This window comes from Chlorocebus sabaeus, chromosome 8 (genome assembly GCF_047675955.1).
Source record: "Chlorocebus sabaeus isolate Y175 chromosome 8, mChlSab1.0.hap1, whole genome shotgun sequence".
Classification (NCBI taxonomy): domain Eukaryota; kingdom Metazoa; phylum Chordata; class Mammalia; order Primates; family Cercopithecidae; genus Chlorocebus; species Chlorocebus sabaeus.
The window spans coordinates 66,737,392-66,754,552 of NC_132911.1; the positions used below are offsets into that span (position 1 = coordinate 66,737,392).

The 17,161-nt window shown below is 35.4% G+C and overlaps 1 protein-coding gene across 4 annotated transcripts in view; it reads left to right on the forward strand.

The window, feature by feature from the left end:
* NKAIN3 (sodium/potassium transporting ATPase interacting 3) overlaps positions 1 to 17,161 on the forward strand; it is a 764,304-nt gene that overhangs the window by 308,454 nt on the left and 438,689 nt on the right. The window lies entirely within an intron of this gene.

Sequence of the window (17,161 nt, forward strand, 5' to 3'; positions counted from 1 at the left end):
TTTGTATGTGGTATTTGACTAGAGTATAATGGTTATTTTCTAAAAGTTTTCTCTCTTTCTAGGCTGCCCTTTTCCTGCTCCTTTGGCTAAAGAGAGAAGAATTTGGAGGCAAGGGGCTTTTTTGTTTGCACTCATTGACATTTCTGAGTTACCAATTTTACCGCTTCCAAATATGAGGTATATGCAGCAAAAAGAAAACCCAGGGAAATCATCACCTCATCATTCCTCAGGTTGCTAGATGTTATGCCTTCTTCTCTCCACTTTTTAGAGTTATTTTATGTTTGTTGTATACATGATGGTTAAAGTTTCTGGATGTACTTAGCAAGAGGATTATAGAAAAGCATGTCTACTACATCTTCCTGCAGGTAGAAGTCTTCTCTGTGTTTTGTTGAGTTTATTTCTGCAGATTTAAAAATCCATGAGTGAGGCACAAATAAAAAGATGTCCATATACCTCTTTATAAACTCCCCATGTGTTTAATAAAATATTTCAGCAATGTATGAATTACTCTAAACCTTCGGGGAGAGGCCATACTGTGGTGTAAAAATCTGAAGGAGGTCCTCACGCTGGTTCCAATAATCCCTAGTTGTGTTTCTTCATTGTAGTAGGTGTTTCTTTAAATCTCTGTAAAATTAGGGCAAAAATACTCACTTCATAGGGTTTCTAAATTAGGATCAATGAGATGCTATATGTAATGCCAACCACAAAGTAATGATGGGCAAATACTAACACTTCTTCCCCTAACTTTATCAGAAATGGAAATAGATTTATAAAAAACGTGAGTCTTTATTTTACTTTAAAATATGGGCCTTGTTGAAACATAGGTCAAAACAATGTAAATATGTGTTTCTGTAATGTTAACAAGACTTTCAGCTAAAGTATGGAACAGTAATTAATTATACTTATTGCCTATAAAATCATCAGAAAAAGCATTATTCCTATAAAGAAACTTATAAATATGGATTCTTACTGGAAGCAAGAATGGGGGTGAGGCTGAGATGAAAGCTCGGGGTGTTGACAATGTATCTCCATATGACCACCTGCATCAGAGGTCAAGAACTTAACACTTAGATCCCCGTCACTAGCAGAGAAGCCAGGAGACAGAGCATTTGATAGCTTCTGTTTTATTTAGCCTCTTTATGCACTTAGATTCTTTAAAAACCTTGAAAATTAAGAGGCTAATCAAGCTTTACTGATCCTTCAAGAAACATTGCAATGTCCACAGAGTATGAGAGCATGAGGAAAAGAAATGAGTGTCCCTTGAGAGTTCTTTAAAAGAGTTTGTCACTTGAGATGTTGAAGAGTAAAAACACCCACATAAAGTTGATGAAGACCATTTCACCAGGTTAGGTCACAGCTTTTCATTAATGATAAATGTGAAGACGAAAAAAATAAAATGCAAGGTTACACCAGAAATAGTTCTATCTGTGTCTAACGTTTTCATTAGTTCTACAACCAACGACAATTCTATTGTCAGTGGTTTACTGCAACTGTCAGTGGTTTACCTTTCCCAGGATATGAACAGAAATAGGGTACTCAAGAAGCTGCTACATAATGAATTTAGGGTAGCAGAATAAAAGGCAAAAAGAAAGGTAAATAGTTGATGGTGTTAACCTACTTTAACACCATCAGCTGTGTATTACTTAAGCATTTCTTGTACCTTCTGATTTTCAGATGAGAATCACTTATCCATAGTATAAGTACTTTCACATGTACAAGGGTTTTTTTTCTATATATTATTTTCTAAAAGAGGAAACATTTAATTTCATTTCCAAATGAATTATCTAGTTCTTGCTGAAAATGTGTACTTTAAAGAGACTTTTAAAAAGAACTTCTTGCAGGTGGTCTTTATCACAAATAAAAATGAGGAAAGGTTCTTAAAGAAACTTTTGACCCATAACCCTGTCTTCTGTTGTCTCATGCTGGGTTGCCATTTACGTAAAACCACTGTGGGAGTCTTAAATGCCAGGTAGTTGTGCTCCTGCCAGCTTGTGTGTAGGACTGTATGGGTCACCCATCGTAGGGGTTCAACTTCAGTGTTCTCAGGTTCATTATGGCTCCACTGGAGGGTTGAAATTCAATCTCCAATCACTGTTCTGTAACAAATTGACACGTTGGGCTTTTGCTAAAACAGCTTCCTTATTCCTCGCTTGAGCTATTTGTGGCCTATAACTGCATTTTTAAGGTCGTCTTCTGCATGGGAGTTAAAAGAAAGAGGAATTAGGTTTTGGGACAATTTTTGGCAGAGGAAGGATACTTAGAATCTGAATCAAATGATGAAATCACACTCTTTGAGATCGAGGAATATCCTTGAGCAATGTTGACAGATTATTCCCTTTTGTAACATTCTTACCTAGAGCATTGTTGAGTTAGTATAAGAGAAGGAATAAGAGTATTCATTCTTTAAATGTTTATGGCATGATTTATTTTGTATCTATATCAGTTTCTTGGTGCTGCTTGAAAACAAGTATAAAAACCTTCCCGGCTGGGCGCGGTGGCTCAAGTCTGTAATCCCAGCACTTTGGGAGGCCGAGACGGGCGGATCACAAGGTCAGGAGATCGAGACCAGCCTGACTAACACGGTGAAACCCCGTCTCTACTAAAAAAAAAAATACAAAAAACTAGCCGGGTGAGGTGGTGGGCGCCTGTAGTCCCAGCTACTCGGGAGGCTGAGGCAGGAGAATGGCGTAGACCCGGGAGGCTGAGATCTGGCCACTCTACTCCAGCCTGGGCGACAGAGCAAGACTCCGTCTCAAAAAACAAACAAACAAACAAACAAAAACAAAAAAAAAAACCTTCCCTTGGCAAGAACCTGTTAGTAAAATGTAAGATTATTTTTTAAATGTGTACCACCAAAGGAAATATTTCAAAAGTTTACTTAATTATGAGAACCTCATTTCCCAGAGTTAAGCACCATAGCTTGAAACTCTTTATATTTAGTTAAGCTAACTGGGTTGATACGAGAGAAGCAGTGATTAAAATAATCTCTCACAGTGAATAACCCAAAAGTTATTTTTAGCAGGCTTTAGGTTTCTTTACAGGATGTTGTGTACCCAATCCACAGCTATTGTAAGAAATATTCTAATTACATTTGGTTTAATGTACATTAAGAAAACAGTTGACTTCTCCATGCACACATTGATAGATGGGGAGGAGAGAGCTTCCAAACCTAGTATCGAGCCGTGCAGGGAATTTCAAAACTCCTTACTTTGAGGCACTTAAGTGCACAACCATCAGGCGAACCATACATGCTAGGTTTTAATTTGCCTTAAATCAAAGGACAGAGAAATCCCACAATTGGACTCTGTAACCTGATGCTGTGTAAGACCTTCCACAGGGATTCAAACACATTAGCTTCAAGACAGTGATTTTCTTCCCTGCTTTCAATGATTGTAGGAATATCCATCCAGCAAGTTTTCTTGGTCAGTGTGAAGACTTAAGCAAAATTGACCTACTTTGCTCTTCACTTCACACAAATAATTGTCCTTTAGATACTAATTTTTAAAATATTAACACAAAGTCCCTCTTCTAAATCCTTTTGGCCACAGTTTGAGTTCACATCCACATCACCTGCTCGTTGCAATAGCTTCTGTCTTGCTCCCTACCCTCAGCCAGAGTCCCACCCTCACCCCCACTACCTCCCCACTCTCATTACAGAGCAAGATCAAAACAGCTCCAAACCTGACATAGGTGTTTTTAAAGAATAATGCTGTTTATGAAACTTCTTTATGCAAGAAATAAATCCTTTAATGGTTTCCCAGTACCTGCAAGGTAAATTTCAAAGTCTTTAACCATGTACACCTTACTTCTCTTTTCCCCTTGCGAGGCACCTTCCACCATATGTGTTCTACACTGGGGTTATACAAATTACAATTCTTGGCCTGCCCATTTTTAGGTTGGAAAATCAATTTAGTAGGCCTGGGCTAGCATTATATAATCAAATATAATAAAATAGAACAGAAAGACCAGGTTACGGCACACATAATAAAGTTAACCATTGCTTTTTGATGTTTTGTTTCAGTATGATGTGGTAGAAGATGTAAAATGTATTTCCTATTGTGGGTGGACACACAAACACACACACACGGAGAAAATCTCTTTTTAACACGGATAATTTGTGTTTGTTGGCTAAAATATTTAGAAAATTTAGAATAGCAATAATTTTTAAATAAACAGTATTTCACCATTCAGAGGTAACTTAGATATATGGATTTAATATTGTATGTTTCCATACACGCAACTGTACACATACATGATTTATATGCATAGCTACACAAGTATTTCATACACTTGGAAATATCTAAAATATTTGTTGATTCAATGAATAAATATAAATTTGAAGCTATTAAGTAGAATCCCATTATACATACACATGATTTTTTCATACATAAGGTATTATGTATGTATTCACAATATATAAAGTATTGTGATCAGATTTTTATTTCAATACATCTTGGATATACATTATTTTATGGGCATGTAAATTTTTTGATATATCAACATGTACTTTTATTATCCTATAATATCAGACTTTTTAATTTCTAATCACTTCCATTATAAACATCATTTTTGTATCATTGTATAAGACCAAATATGTCCATATGTATGTATGTACCAACATATGTGTATGTATATATGTATACATAGGCATACGCATATGTGTGTGTGTGAGGGAGAGCACTAGGCATAGATTTAAATGCCTTATACATATTAGCTCATTTCATTACCAAAACAACAACTAAAGTTGCTATTATTTTCCTGATTATACAGAGGAGGAACCAAGGCACAGAGTTTAAGGATGTTGCTCAGGATCACATGTCAGTACAAATGGCAGAGCCAGGATTTGAAACCAAATGGTGTGGACCAAGAGTCTGAATATCTACCACTGCATAATGTTGCCTCTACAACTTGTGCAATTAAGAAAAAGACTTGAAAGTGGATTTAAAGTTAGTGAAACTAAAATTGAATATAGATACTACTTCACTTGTGTTGGGGTTATGTCCTGATAAACCCATTGTAAATTGAATATATTGAAAGTCAAAAATGCATTTAATACACCAAACCAAACCTACTGAGTGGTATAACTTATCCTAGACTCCCTTAAATGTGCTCACATTAGACATTTAAATTACCCTACAATTGGGCAAAATAACCTAACACAAAGTTTATTTTATAATAAAGTATTGAATATCCTGTAATGTATTGAATATCTATACTATAAATGAAAAACAATGGTTGTATAGGTACTCAAAGTACACTTTCTGTGAATGCTTGTTGCTTTTGCACCACTGTAGAGTCAAAAAATCCCAAGTCAATCCATCATCTTTTTAAAGCAGAGGCTATCTCTGTTTTTAAGGTGTTTATTTCAGAGGCACATGAGACATTGCACAGCTTATGGAAATGCTTTGTTCTACCTTTAGCTTTAATTGTTCTGCCCCCACCCTTTTCTTCTGGAATACCTTTGACCATGCCTTGAGAATAGTGTTCAACAGCAGCCTTTTTGTAAAGGTGTCTTGAATATGCTGGTCTTGTCAGGCAGAGGTTAAACACCTTTATTCTGTGTTCCTTTGGCTCTTTGGACACCCATTTACTATAGGATATATAATATTTTATTATAATGATTTACTCTATGCCTATCTTCTCCACCAGAGTAAGAACTAGCTCCTCCAATCAAGAATTCTGCCATTCACCTTTGTACTGCTGGTGCTTATCTAATAATTGTTAAACGGTGGTTGTTGAATAAATTAATGAGTGAACAAAAGAAAGAAAAAAATTCATTAAAGGCTTCATGTTTATGAAACTGAATCTAAAAGGAAATAATGAATTATATTCTAATGGTTGGAGCAGAAGTATTTTTAAAAATGTTTTGTGCTTGCATCACAATCTTTCCACATTACATTAATCGTATACATAAAACCTTTCTCTTCATCTAGTCATCTGTTATCATGCAGTTTTCATAATCCCTACCACCACAAAACATACCATACTCTGGACTCCAGAGACACCAGCTCTAACTTTTTTTTCAGTTGATTCATCTTTAAAGAGTCAGAGTATCTTGAATTTGATGAATGCCAGTACAGCTGTTTGAAAATAAAAATCGCTGCATAAGTGCTGAATGTTACTGTTGATCATTAATTATCACTATACATAGCTCAAATGAATTTTCTTATTATAGACATGAAAGTTATTTATCTAGGCAAGAAAAGGAACTTATTCATAATATTTTAATCTCAAATGGGGTATTAGTAGTATATAGGATCTATATATACTCTAAGATATATTCTGGAAATCTTTATCTTTTCCTTTCTATTATGCCTTGTGGATATAGCTGTATATGAACTTTTGTACAGTTAAGGTTACATTTCTTTACATCAAAATTCTTATACCTATATTACAAATTTCAAATTATAATGCTGCTTCAATGAATTTTTCTGGAACGAAACCTTCCAGTGGATTCAGGATGGTGTGGGAGAAGTCCTGATCACCTCAGTAATGGGGTTGGTCCTAGAAGAAGTGGAACAGACAGTAACATTAGCTCAGATGTGGTTTTCTTGGGTTGGGAGAAGAAAAAGAGAGACTCAAGATTCTTCTTAGACTGGTCAGGGCCGGGTTGAGACGTGCATAAATGCCCACTAGCAGAGAGGGTACCATTAACAAGGGAACTCCGAATTGACAGAGCAAGAAGAAACGGCGTGGTAGGCAGAATATTGGTCCCAAAGATGTTCATGTCCCAATCACTGAAATGTGTTGATATTTTACTTTACATGGCAAAGGAGAATGCACGTCACAGATGGAATTAAGTATTTAGCTGTTCTTGAAATTAAGTTTTCCTAAATTATACAGAAGGGCTCAATGTAATTATAAAGATCTTTATAGGTGGAAGAAGGAGATGGGTGAAAAGGAACAGAATAATGGTAGCATGAGGACTCAGCCTACTGTGACTGGCTTTGAAGATGGTGGAAGAGGGACGCCCGCCAAGGGATGTGGGGAGCTTCTAGAAGCTGGAAAATTTAAAAAAAGGAAGTCTCCCCTATGGACTCCAGAAGGAATGCAGCCCTTCTGATTCCTTGATTTTAGCCCATTGAGACCTGTTTCAGATTCTGGACTACAAAAGATAATAAAGTAATGTAATATTATAAAGTAAAAAGATTATAAAGTAACACAATAAAGTAATATAAGTTTCGATAATTTGTTAGAGTACTGAAACAGCAACAGGAAATAAATACACTACTCTTTCTACTTATTGAATGTCATCTGTGTTTTTGATGTGTATATCAAATTGAAGATTACTCTTACCCACTTTTGATAAATTGAAGGTTGACTAAGATAGCACAGCTAATAAGTTTCTGAAAAGTGCAACTTGCCTCTTATAAACGCTTGAGGAAGAAAGTGCCTCACCTAGATATGTGTGGGGTCGAGAAGAAAGAGGGTTAAATCACAAAACACAGCATCATGTGTCCTGTATTTTTTCCTACATTTTATTATAAAGCTTATTTCTGAATTTAACCTCATTAAACAGTGTGCATTTTGATTACATGATTTCAGAGTGGTATGGTCAGAGCATAAAGAGACTAGGTCTCAGCTCTGAGGTTAATTAGTTGATCATTCTGAATATCTTCCTATATCCAGTAGGGATAGCATCAGATTAGATTAATAAATATAAAAAATTAAAGTGACAAATATTGTCATAGCCATAGTATTACTTTTGTAGGCTTTAGAACATTTCTTTAATGTATTGGCCTCTTTCTGACATATCGAAAAATTTGAGAAATCGTTTTCACTCTGCCAGTTGATATGCTGAATCAGTGCACAAGGAAAACAAAAGACTTTCTTAAGTGAATGTGTGATACATAGATGTCCTTCACATGGCACTTTTTCAGTTCATCAGCTTCCATAAATCTGTCTATTTGCAATGTAATATTCATTCCTCTTTTAATAGAAAACTTTCCTTAAGATGTGATCCACAGTCCCTTATCTCTTAAAATAAAATAGACTTGCCGCATAACATGTAACTGTTTTCTGAGATCCCATATTGTTTATCTGGCAAAGTAGTTTACATCTTTATTATTGAATTTTAAGGATAGGAAATCCCCATTTCACTTCTTGAGATATAGGGACTAAAAAGTATATAAACAGAATTCAAGTAGCCTTTTCAAATGTTCTGGAGACAATTCTTTCACTTAGAAGAGCTAGTTCAAGGAACATCCTAGACAATCACACTTGACATTAAGGAAAGTACTCTTTCTCTGAGCATGTGCAGTTCCACCTCTCCTACCTACATAAGCACTAATGACCATTCAGGCCACTCAAAGTGAGCTGCCTTTTACTCTCATTCCACTTGGATTGTTTCCCTTGTTTACTAAAGATAGACATAATGAAAAAGATTAAAACAGGGTCACACATATTGGCAGAATCATATGAAAGCATTTGATCAAACCATAGTTTCACAAAATAAATTAAAGCATATTGTGTGACTGCTAATCTCTTGTGTGTAATCTCTAGCCTAGGAATTCATGTGATAAATATTTCATAAACATGAAGAATCAACTCTTTCCTTAAAGTGAGATTTAAAAGCTCTAAATATCATTCTTATTAGCTAAATTGGTATTTCCTAGGCCATTTCAAATAAGTCTTGGGTTATTGAAGCAGGCTTTATTTTTTTTTTTCAGACAGTCTCACTCTACTGCCCAGACTGGAGTGCAGTGTTGCAATCTCGACTCACTGCAACCTCTGCCTCCCAGGTTTAAGTGATTCTCCTGCCTCAGCCTCCCAAGTAGCTGGGACTATAGGAATGAGTCGCCATGCCTGGCTAATTTTTGTATTTTTAGTAGACAAGGGGTTTCACCATGATGGGCAGTCATGAGGTTGGTTGCCATAGTCTTGGACAGCTCTACCTCTGTGACTTCGCAGGGTACATCCTTCCTCCCAGCTGCTTTCATGGACTGCTGTTGAGTGTCTGCAACTTTTCCAGGCACACAATGAAAGCTGTCAGTGGATCTACCATTCTGGGGTCTGGAGGGTGGTGACAATCTTCTCACAACTCCATTAGGTAGCAACCCAATGGGGACTCTTCATGGGAGCTCCAACCCCACATTTCCCTTCCACACTGCCCTAGCAGAGGATCTCCATGAGGGCCCCGCCCCTGCAGCAAATTTCTATTGGGCATTCAGGCATTTCCATAAATCTTCTGAAATCCAGACAGAGGTTCCCAAACCCGAATTCTTAGACTGCTGTGCACCCACAGGCTCAACACCACATGGAAATTGTCAAGTCTTGGGTTTTGCACCCTGTAAAGTCTTGTCTCGAGCTATATGTTGGCTCCTTTCACCACAGCTGGAACATCGGGGACATAGGGCACCAAATGCCTAGACTGCACACAGCATAGGAACCTTGGACCAGCCCATGAAACCACTTTTTCCTCTTAGGCCACTGGGCCTGTGATTGGAGGGCTGCCATGAAGACCTCTAACATGCCCCAGAGACATTTTCCCCATTGTCTTGAGGATTAACATTGGCCCCTTCGTTACTTATGCAAATTTATGTAGCTAGTTTGAATTTCACCACAGAAAATGGGATTTTCTTTTCTCTTACCTTGTCAGGCTGCAGATTTTCCAAACTTCTATGCTCTATTTCCCTTTCAAAACTGAATGGCTTTAACAGCACCCAAGTCACCTCTTGAATGCTTTGCTGCTTCGAAATTTCTTCCACCAGATACCCTAAATCTTCTCTCTCAAGTTCAAAGGGACAAAATGCTGCCAGTCTCTTTGCTTAAACATAACAAGAGTCACCTTTGTTCCAGTTCCCAACAAGTTCCACATCTCCTTCTGAGACCACCTTAGCCTGGACCTTGTTGTTCATATCACTATCAGTATTTTTGTCGAAGCCATTCAACAAGTCTCTAGGAAGTTCCAAACTTTCCCACATCTTTCTGTCTTCTTTTGAGCACTCCAAACTGTTCCAACCTCTGCCTCTTGCCTAGTTTTAAAGTCACTTCCACATTTTGGTGTATATTTTCAGCAACGCCTCACTCTACTGGTAGTAATTTACTGTATTAGTCTGTTTTCATACTGCTGATAAAGACATACCTGAGACTGGGCAATTTACAAAGGTAAAAGCTTTATTGGATTTCTACTTCCACATGGCTGGGGAGGCCTCACAATCATGGCAGGAGGTGAATGGCACATTTCATTTGGTGGCAGACAAGAGAAGAGAGTTTGTGTAGGGAACCTCCCCTTTTCAAAACCATCAGATCTCGTGAGACTTATTCACTATCATGAGAAAAGCACAGGAAAGACCTGTCCCCATGATTCAATCATCTCCCACTGGGTTCCTCCGACAACGTGGGAATATGGGAGCTACAAGATTAGATTTGCGTATGGACACAAAGTCAAAACATATCAATGTATCAATAAGAAACATTGTATTTTAAAGGCACTCCTATTTGCCTCTATATCCATTGCTTGAGCATGAAATAAGCAAGCAGGGACATTTCTTGGGTTACTGGGAGTATAGATGGTTAATGTGGGGCATGGCTAATGATTCATAGACTTGCAGGAAATGTTATTTTCACCTCGGAGCCTCATAAGAAAACACCTGACCCTGCAGGAAGAATTTTAAAACATGTCTTTTCCTCCTTGCCATGACATGTAAAATATAGACACATAGCATATCCCAACCTCTCTTAGATATACTTTATACGGTCAAATAACACTAACATTTTGTTCAGTAATCATATTGAAGACTTTCAAGTTTTTTACAATTTGATTCTTAAAGGTATAATCTAATACAACAGTTATAATGACTGTGGAATATTTTTCATGCAGCACCTAGCATGATCTAGGGTTTCATTCCTCAATTGCAGCTTCATTGTTTCCTGTGTTGTGCCACTCAACAAGGTTATTTTGATGGTTTCTTCAGATTTACGTTAAAATCATTCCCCATTTTAATTTTTTTGGTATTTTTGAACCATGCTTTCCTTATCTATCTGATTTGGTTTCTTTTCCTTCTTACTTCCCTCCTCCCCTCGTTCTTTCTTTCCTGCCTTCTTTTCTTCCTTTTTATTAAGACCTGATTGCCTTTACTTTGTAACTTTTTAATAAAAGATATTTATTTTCATCCTATTCTTTATAGTATACAGATTCTTACCTACCTTTGCTTTCTTTTAGAAATAATTGCATTGTTCTTTTTTTAAGTATCTAAGATTTTCCAGTTTTATTTTATTGTGTTCATTCTCCTTAAGCTTTTAATTTTTAATTTTGTGGGTACATAGTAGGTGTATATACTTATGGGGCACATATGATTTTATGATAAAGACTTGAAATGTGTGATAATCACATGAAGATAAATGGGGTATCCATCATCTCAAGCATTCATTCTTGGTGTTACAAAAAATCTAATTATACTTTTTTGGCTACCTTAAAATGTACAATTAAATTATTTATAGAGTCACACTGTTGTATTATCAAATACTAGACCTTGTTCATAGTTTCTATTTTTTTTTTTTTTTTTTTTTTTTTTGGTACTCATTAATCTCTCCACTTCCTCCAACCCCCACTACCCTTCTCAGCCTCTGGTAACTATCACTCCACTGTCTGTCTTCATGAGTTCAATTGTTTTTATGTTTAGATCCACAAGTAAGTGAGAACATGTGAAGTTTGTTTTTCTGCACCTGGCTTATTTCACTTAACATAATGACCTCTAGTTCCATCCATGCTCTGGCAAATGACAGGATACAAATGACAGGATCTTATTCTTTTTATGGTTAAATAGTACTCCATTGTGTATATGTGCCACATTTTCTTTATCCTTTTAACTGTTAATCAACAGACCTTGCTTCTAAATCTTGGCTATTGTGAATAGTGCTGCAATATACATGGAAGTACACAGATCACTTTGATATACTGATTTCCTTTCTTTTGGTTGTAAACCTATAAGTGAGATTGTGGGATCATATGGTAGCACTATTTTTAGTTTTTTGAGTTTATTTTATTTAGTTTATTTTAACAAAAATAACAAAATTGGAGGAATCACATTACCTGACTTCAAATTATACTACAGAGCTATAGTAACTGAAACAGCATGGCACTGACATAAAAATAGACACATAGATTAATGGAATAGCATAGAGAACCTAGAAATAAATTCAAACTGTTCTCCATAGTGGGTTGTAATGATTTAAATTTCCACCAACAGTATACAGGGTTTCCCTTTTCTCTACACCCTTACCAGCATTTGCTATTGCCTGTCTTTTGGATATAATCCATTTTAACTGGGATGAGATCATATCTTATTGTAATTTTGGTTTGTATTTCTCTGATGAGCAGTAATGTTGACCACCTTTTTATATACCTGTTGGCCATTTATGTCTTCTTTTGAGAAGTAACTCAAAAACCATATGATCATTTCAATTAATGCTGAAAAGGTGTTTGATAACATTCAACATCCCTTCATGATTAAAAAAATAAATAAATAAATAAACCTTTAAAAAATCTAGGTATGGAAGGAATTACCTCAACAAATAAAAGCCATATACAACAGACCCACAGCTATCATACTGAATCAGGAGAAATTGAAAGTGTTTCCTCTAAAACAGCATTTGCTATTGCCTGTCTTTTGGATATAATCCATTTTAACTGGGGTGAGATCATATCTTATTGTAGTTTTGGTTTGCATTTCTCTGATGAGCAGTAATGTTGACCACCTTTTTATATACCTGTTGGCCATTTATATGTCTTCTTTGGGAAGTAACTCAAAGACCATATGATCATTTCAATTAATGCTGAAAAGGTGTTTGATAAAATTCAACATCCCTTCATGATTTAAAAAAAAAAAAAAAAAAAAAAAAAAAACTTAAAAAAAAACTAGGTATAGAAGGAATTACCTCAACAAATAAAAGCCATATACAACAGACCCACAGCTATCATACTGAATGGGGAGAAACTGAAAGTGTTTCCTCTAAAACCTGGAACTCAACAAGGATGCCCACTTTCATTACTGTTATTCAGCATAGTAACAGAAGTACTAACTGTAGCAATCAGATAAGAGAAAGAAATAAAGGGAATCAAATTGGGAAGGAAGAAGTCAAATTAGCCTTGTTTGCAGATGTATGATTTTATATTTGGGAAAACCTATAGGCTCCACCAAAAATATAAAAACTGATGAGTAAATTTAGTAAAGTTGCAGAATACAAAATCAACATGCAAAAATCAGTAGCATTTCTGTATGCCAACAGCAAACAATCTAAAAAAGAAACCCAGAAAGTAATCCCATTTATAATAGCTACAAATAAAATTAAATGCCTAGGAAATAACCAAAAAAGTGAAAGATCTCTGCAATAAAAAGTATAAAACATTTATGAAAGAAATTTTAAAAGGATACCAAAAAATGGAAAGATATTCCATGTTTATGGATTGAAAGAATCAATACTGTTAAAATGTCCACACTACCCAAGGCAATCCACAGATTTGATGTGCTTTCTACCAGAAATAGAAAAAACAATCTTAAAATGTATATGTAATCACAAAAGACCCAGAATATCCAAAGCTATCCTTAACAAAAATAACAAAATTGTAGGAATCACATTACCTGACTTCAAATTATACTACAGAGCTATAGTAACTTAAACAGCATGGCACTGGCATAAAAACAGACACATAGATTAATGGAACAGCATACAGAACCCAGAAGTAAATTAATATATCTAAAGTGGACTCATTTTTGGCAAAGATACTAAAACCATAAATTGGGGAAAGGACAATCTTTTCAATAAATGGGTTTGGGAAAACTGAATATCCATATGCAGAAGAATGAAACTGGACTCCTATCTCTTGACATATTCAAAAATTAAATCAAAATAGATTTAAGGCCTAAGTCTAAGATCTCAAACTATAAAACTACTAGAAGAAAACACTGGGGAAACTCTCCAGAACATTGGACTGGGCAAAGATTTCTTTAATAATATCCCATGAGCACAGGCAACCAAACCAAAAATTGACAAATGGGATCACATCGAGTTAAAAGCTTCTGTACAGCATATCAAACAATCAACAAAGTGGAGGGACAACCCACGGAATGGGAGAAAAAATTTGCAAACTACCCGTCTGACAAGGGGTTAATAATTCAGATTGTATAAGGAACTCAAACATCTCTATTAAAAAATCTAATTATCTGATCAAAACATGGGCAAATGATGCATTTTTCTTTAGGTCTCTTGATTTCACAGTCTCTGGAGCATCTTACTGCCTTTATATTTTCTTTATTTCTCTACTTTTATTTAAACTCAAGTTCTGTAAAAGTCTCATTCATTCTCTTCACTTGGGCATCTCTACATATATCCACTTTCAGTCCTCTACCCTTCTGCCCTCATCTGGACTGGTTGCTTTCTATTTATGCTACATTACAATTTAGTGACTTCCTTCCACAGCTCTTCTGGATCACGACGACTGTTTTCTAGGTGCCATATTCAGTGGTGTGCAGGTAAAAGTTTAACATTGGTTCTCGAAACATACATATAAACTAATTCTAATTTTTAGCATTTTCTGATTTTCATTTTTCAAATATTCCCATCACGACAGACATCAAGTTCCCAACTTGAGGTCACTGACCATAGAATGAGGAAGAGATGCCTCCTTCCCACCCCCCAACCAAGGCCAGCATCTCCCCAACACCACAAATTAGAGTCATTTTAACAGAGATACTTCTAAAGAACAGTCATCCATTTTCCAACTTAACAAAGCAACTTGGATATAATTTCATCTTATTTGGGGTCTCTGGGTCATTATTATAAACATCACAGTCAAGGGCAAAAAGTTGTGTCTCTAGAGATTATGACATTTAGAGAGAAAATACTAGCCAGTAAACCAAATGGCTAAATAACCAAAATGCGAGTTAAATAGAATAATTAGGTTAAAAATACAATGGTATTTTGTTTATTTTTGAGGTCTTTGTTGTTGTTAGTTAACTTTTCAAAATTGTAATAATCAAATCTAGTTTTCACAGTTTTTGTAGTTGTTACAGCTGCCCTTCTCCATATTCTCGATATGCTCCCTTCTCTGTTTTTCATGTCTTTTTATTTGTACTCTTATTTCTTCCCACCTCAATTCATTTTTTTAAGTTCTCAGGGAATAAATATTAATAATTAGAGAGCGTGACTTGAATATAAAATGCATATTTTCTCATAAGTGGCATTAATTTGGCTTCTCTTTCATTACCTGTGTTTTCTTTAATATCATAAAAGAGAATGCTATCCATGCATCTACTGACAGAAAAGAAAATGAGTTTTTCTCTTTTAAAGTTCACCTTAAAGGTTTTTGTCATGCACAACTGCTTTAAAATAGCGTTGTTTTTCAGAATGAATGGCCTGCAGCTGCTCTCCAGGGTTTCTTTTTTTTTTTTTTTTTAGTATTCAATTATGTTTGGACATTTAAAAAATACATATTTGTATCACTGATGGGCCAATAAATAAAATGCTGCATAGAAAGGTTCCCAGGAACTAATTTTTAGAGAAAGGTTCCTAGGGACTAATTAGAGTCACAAGCAGAGACAAGCAGGAGGTAAAAAACACTGTGCTGCTGCTTCTTTCCTTACTCTGATATTTTGCGTTTTAACCATTTCTGAACATTTATGGATCCAGGAGATGAATCCTGAATGCATCCTGAATAATATCACGCCATGATCAGGAAATACCCATGAAATGAATGTGGATCTGGTGTGGTTTTCTTTAGGCGTTCGCTCTCTTCGCTTTTCCTCCACAGCTTGCTGAAGGCAAATCTTGACCAAGGTAAATTCAGCTTACTGGATAGAGGACATTTCTTTATGTCCAAGAAAATTAAAGCTATTCAAGCATACACCTGTCACATAACTAGAAAAATACCTAGGGTGCCAATTTCTTTTCAAAGCTACAGTTTCCAGTGCCATCAGTATGGCTAATCACTGGATCATTTTATTAGAATTACTATTTTATCAATACAAAACTAGAAAAATGCCTGAAATGTGTAATGATTCGTGACCAAATACAGCAGGTGATATTGTAAAATTTTTTCAATGTAGAATACAAGAAATACTGTTAGAACACGATAATGGCATTTTTGGTATTCACTGGACCATATGAAATGCATCTGTTTCATAATAAATGGTTGTGTATATATTGACGCATTTTATAATTGTTTTAAAATGTCAAGATGTATGTAATACAATTATAATAAACTGTGGCATGTCTAAAATTGTAATGACCTCATAATTTCTATTTGGTATTCTAAAAGGATGCTATCTAATCCAAGATGAATTTTCTTGTCAGTATATGATCTCAATAAAATGCAATTCAAAGGGTTTAACTCTAGTTTTAGAGCAGAGTCTTGAGCCCAGAGTAAGTAAATGAGGAAGCTCCGTTCAGCATTGGCAATCTAAGGAAAGGAAAAGAAAGAGAACAGATTTGGCTAATGTATACTTCACACAGGAAAGCGGGGATAGGCAGGAGTTTTCGTTTTTTGTTTGTTTTCCAAAATTACACTAGTTCTAGTGTCGCAAGCCCGGAGTTCTTTTTTATCCCATGATGATGTTATACTAAGCCAATTGTTTTACTAAAAATAACGATATGAAATAAGCCAATCACAGAAAGACAAACTTCACATGCTCTTACTCATTTGTGGGAGCAAAAATTTGAAACAATTGAGCTCATGGAGATAGAGAGTAGAATGATGGTTACCAGAGGCTGGGAAGGGGAGAAGAAGATAAAATGAGGATGGTTAATAAATGCAAAAATAGAGGTAGATAGAATGAATAATATCCAGTATTTGATAGTACAATGGGGTGATTATAGTCAACAATAATTTATCACATATTTTAAAACAATTAAAATAGTGGAATTGGAATGTTCCTAACAAAAAGAAAAGAGGAATGTTTGAGGTGATGGATACTGTAATTATCCTGCTGTGATTATTACATATGTATGTCTATATTAAGACATCACATGTACCCCATAAATATATATATATCATATACCCCTAATAATTAAACATAACTTTTAATATAAAAATAAAAATGATGAACTTAAAACATTAAAAAATCTGTGTGGAATTTCTACTGTAGAAAATGATTTAAGAAGTGTATCTCTAACTCTCTAGATAGATTTAAAATCTATTTATACTTGAAGTTATAATGCTCAA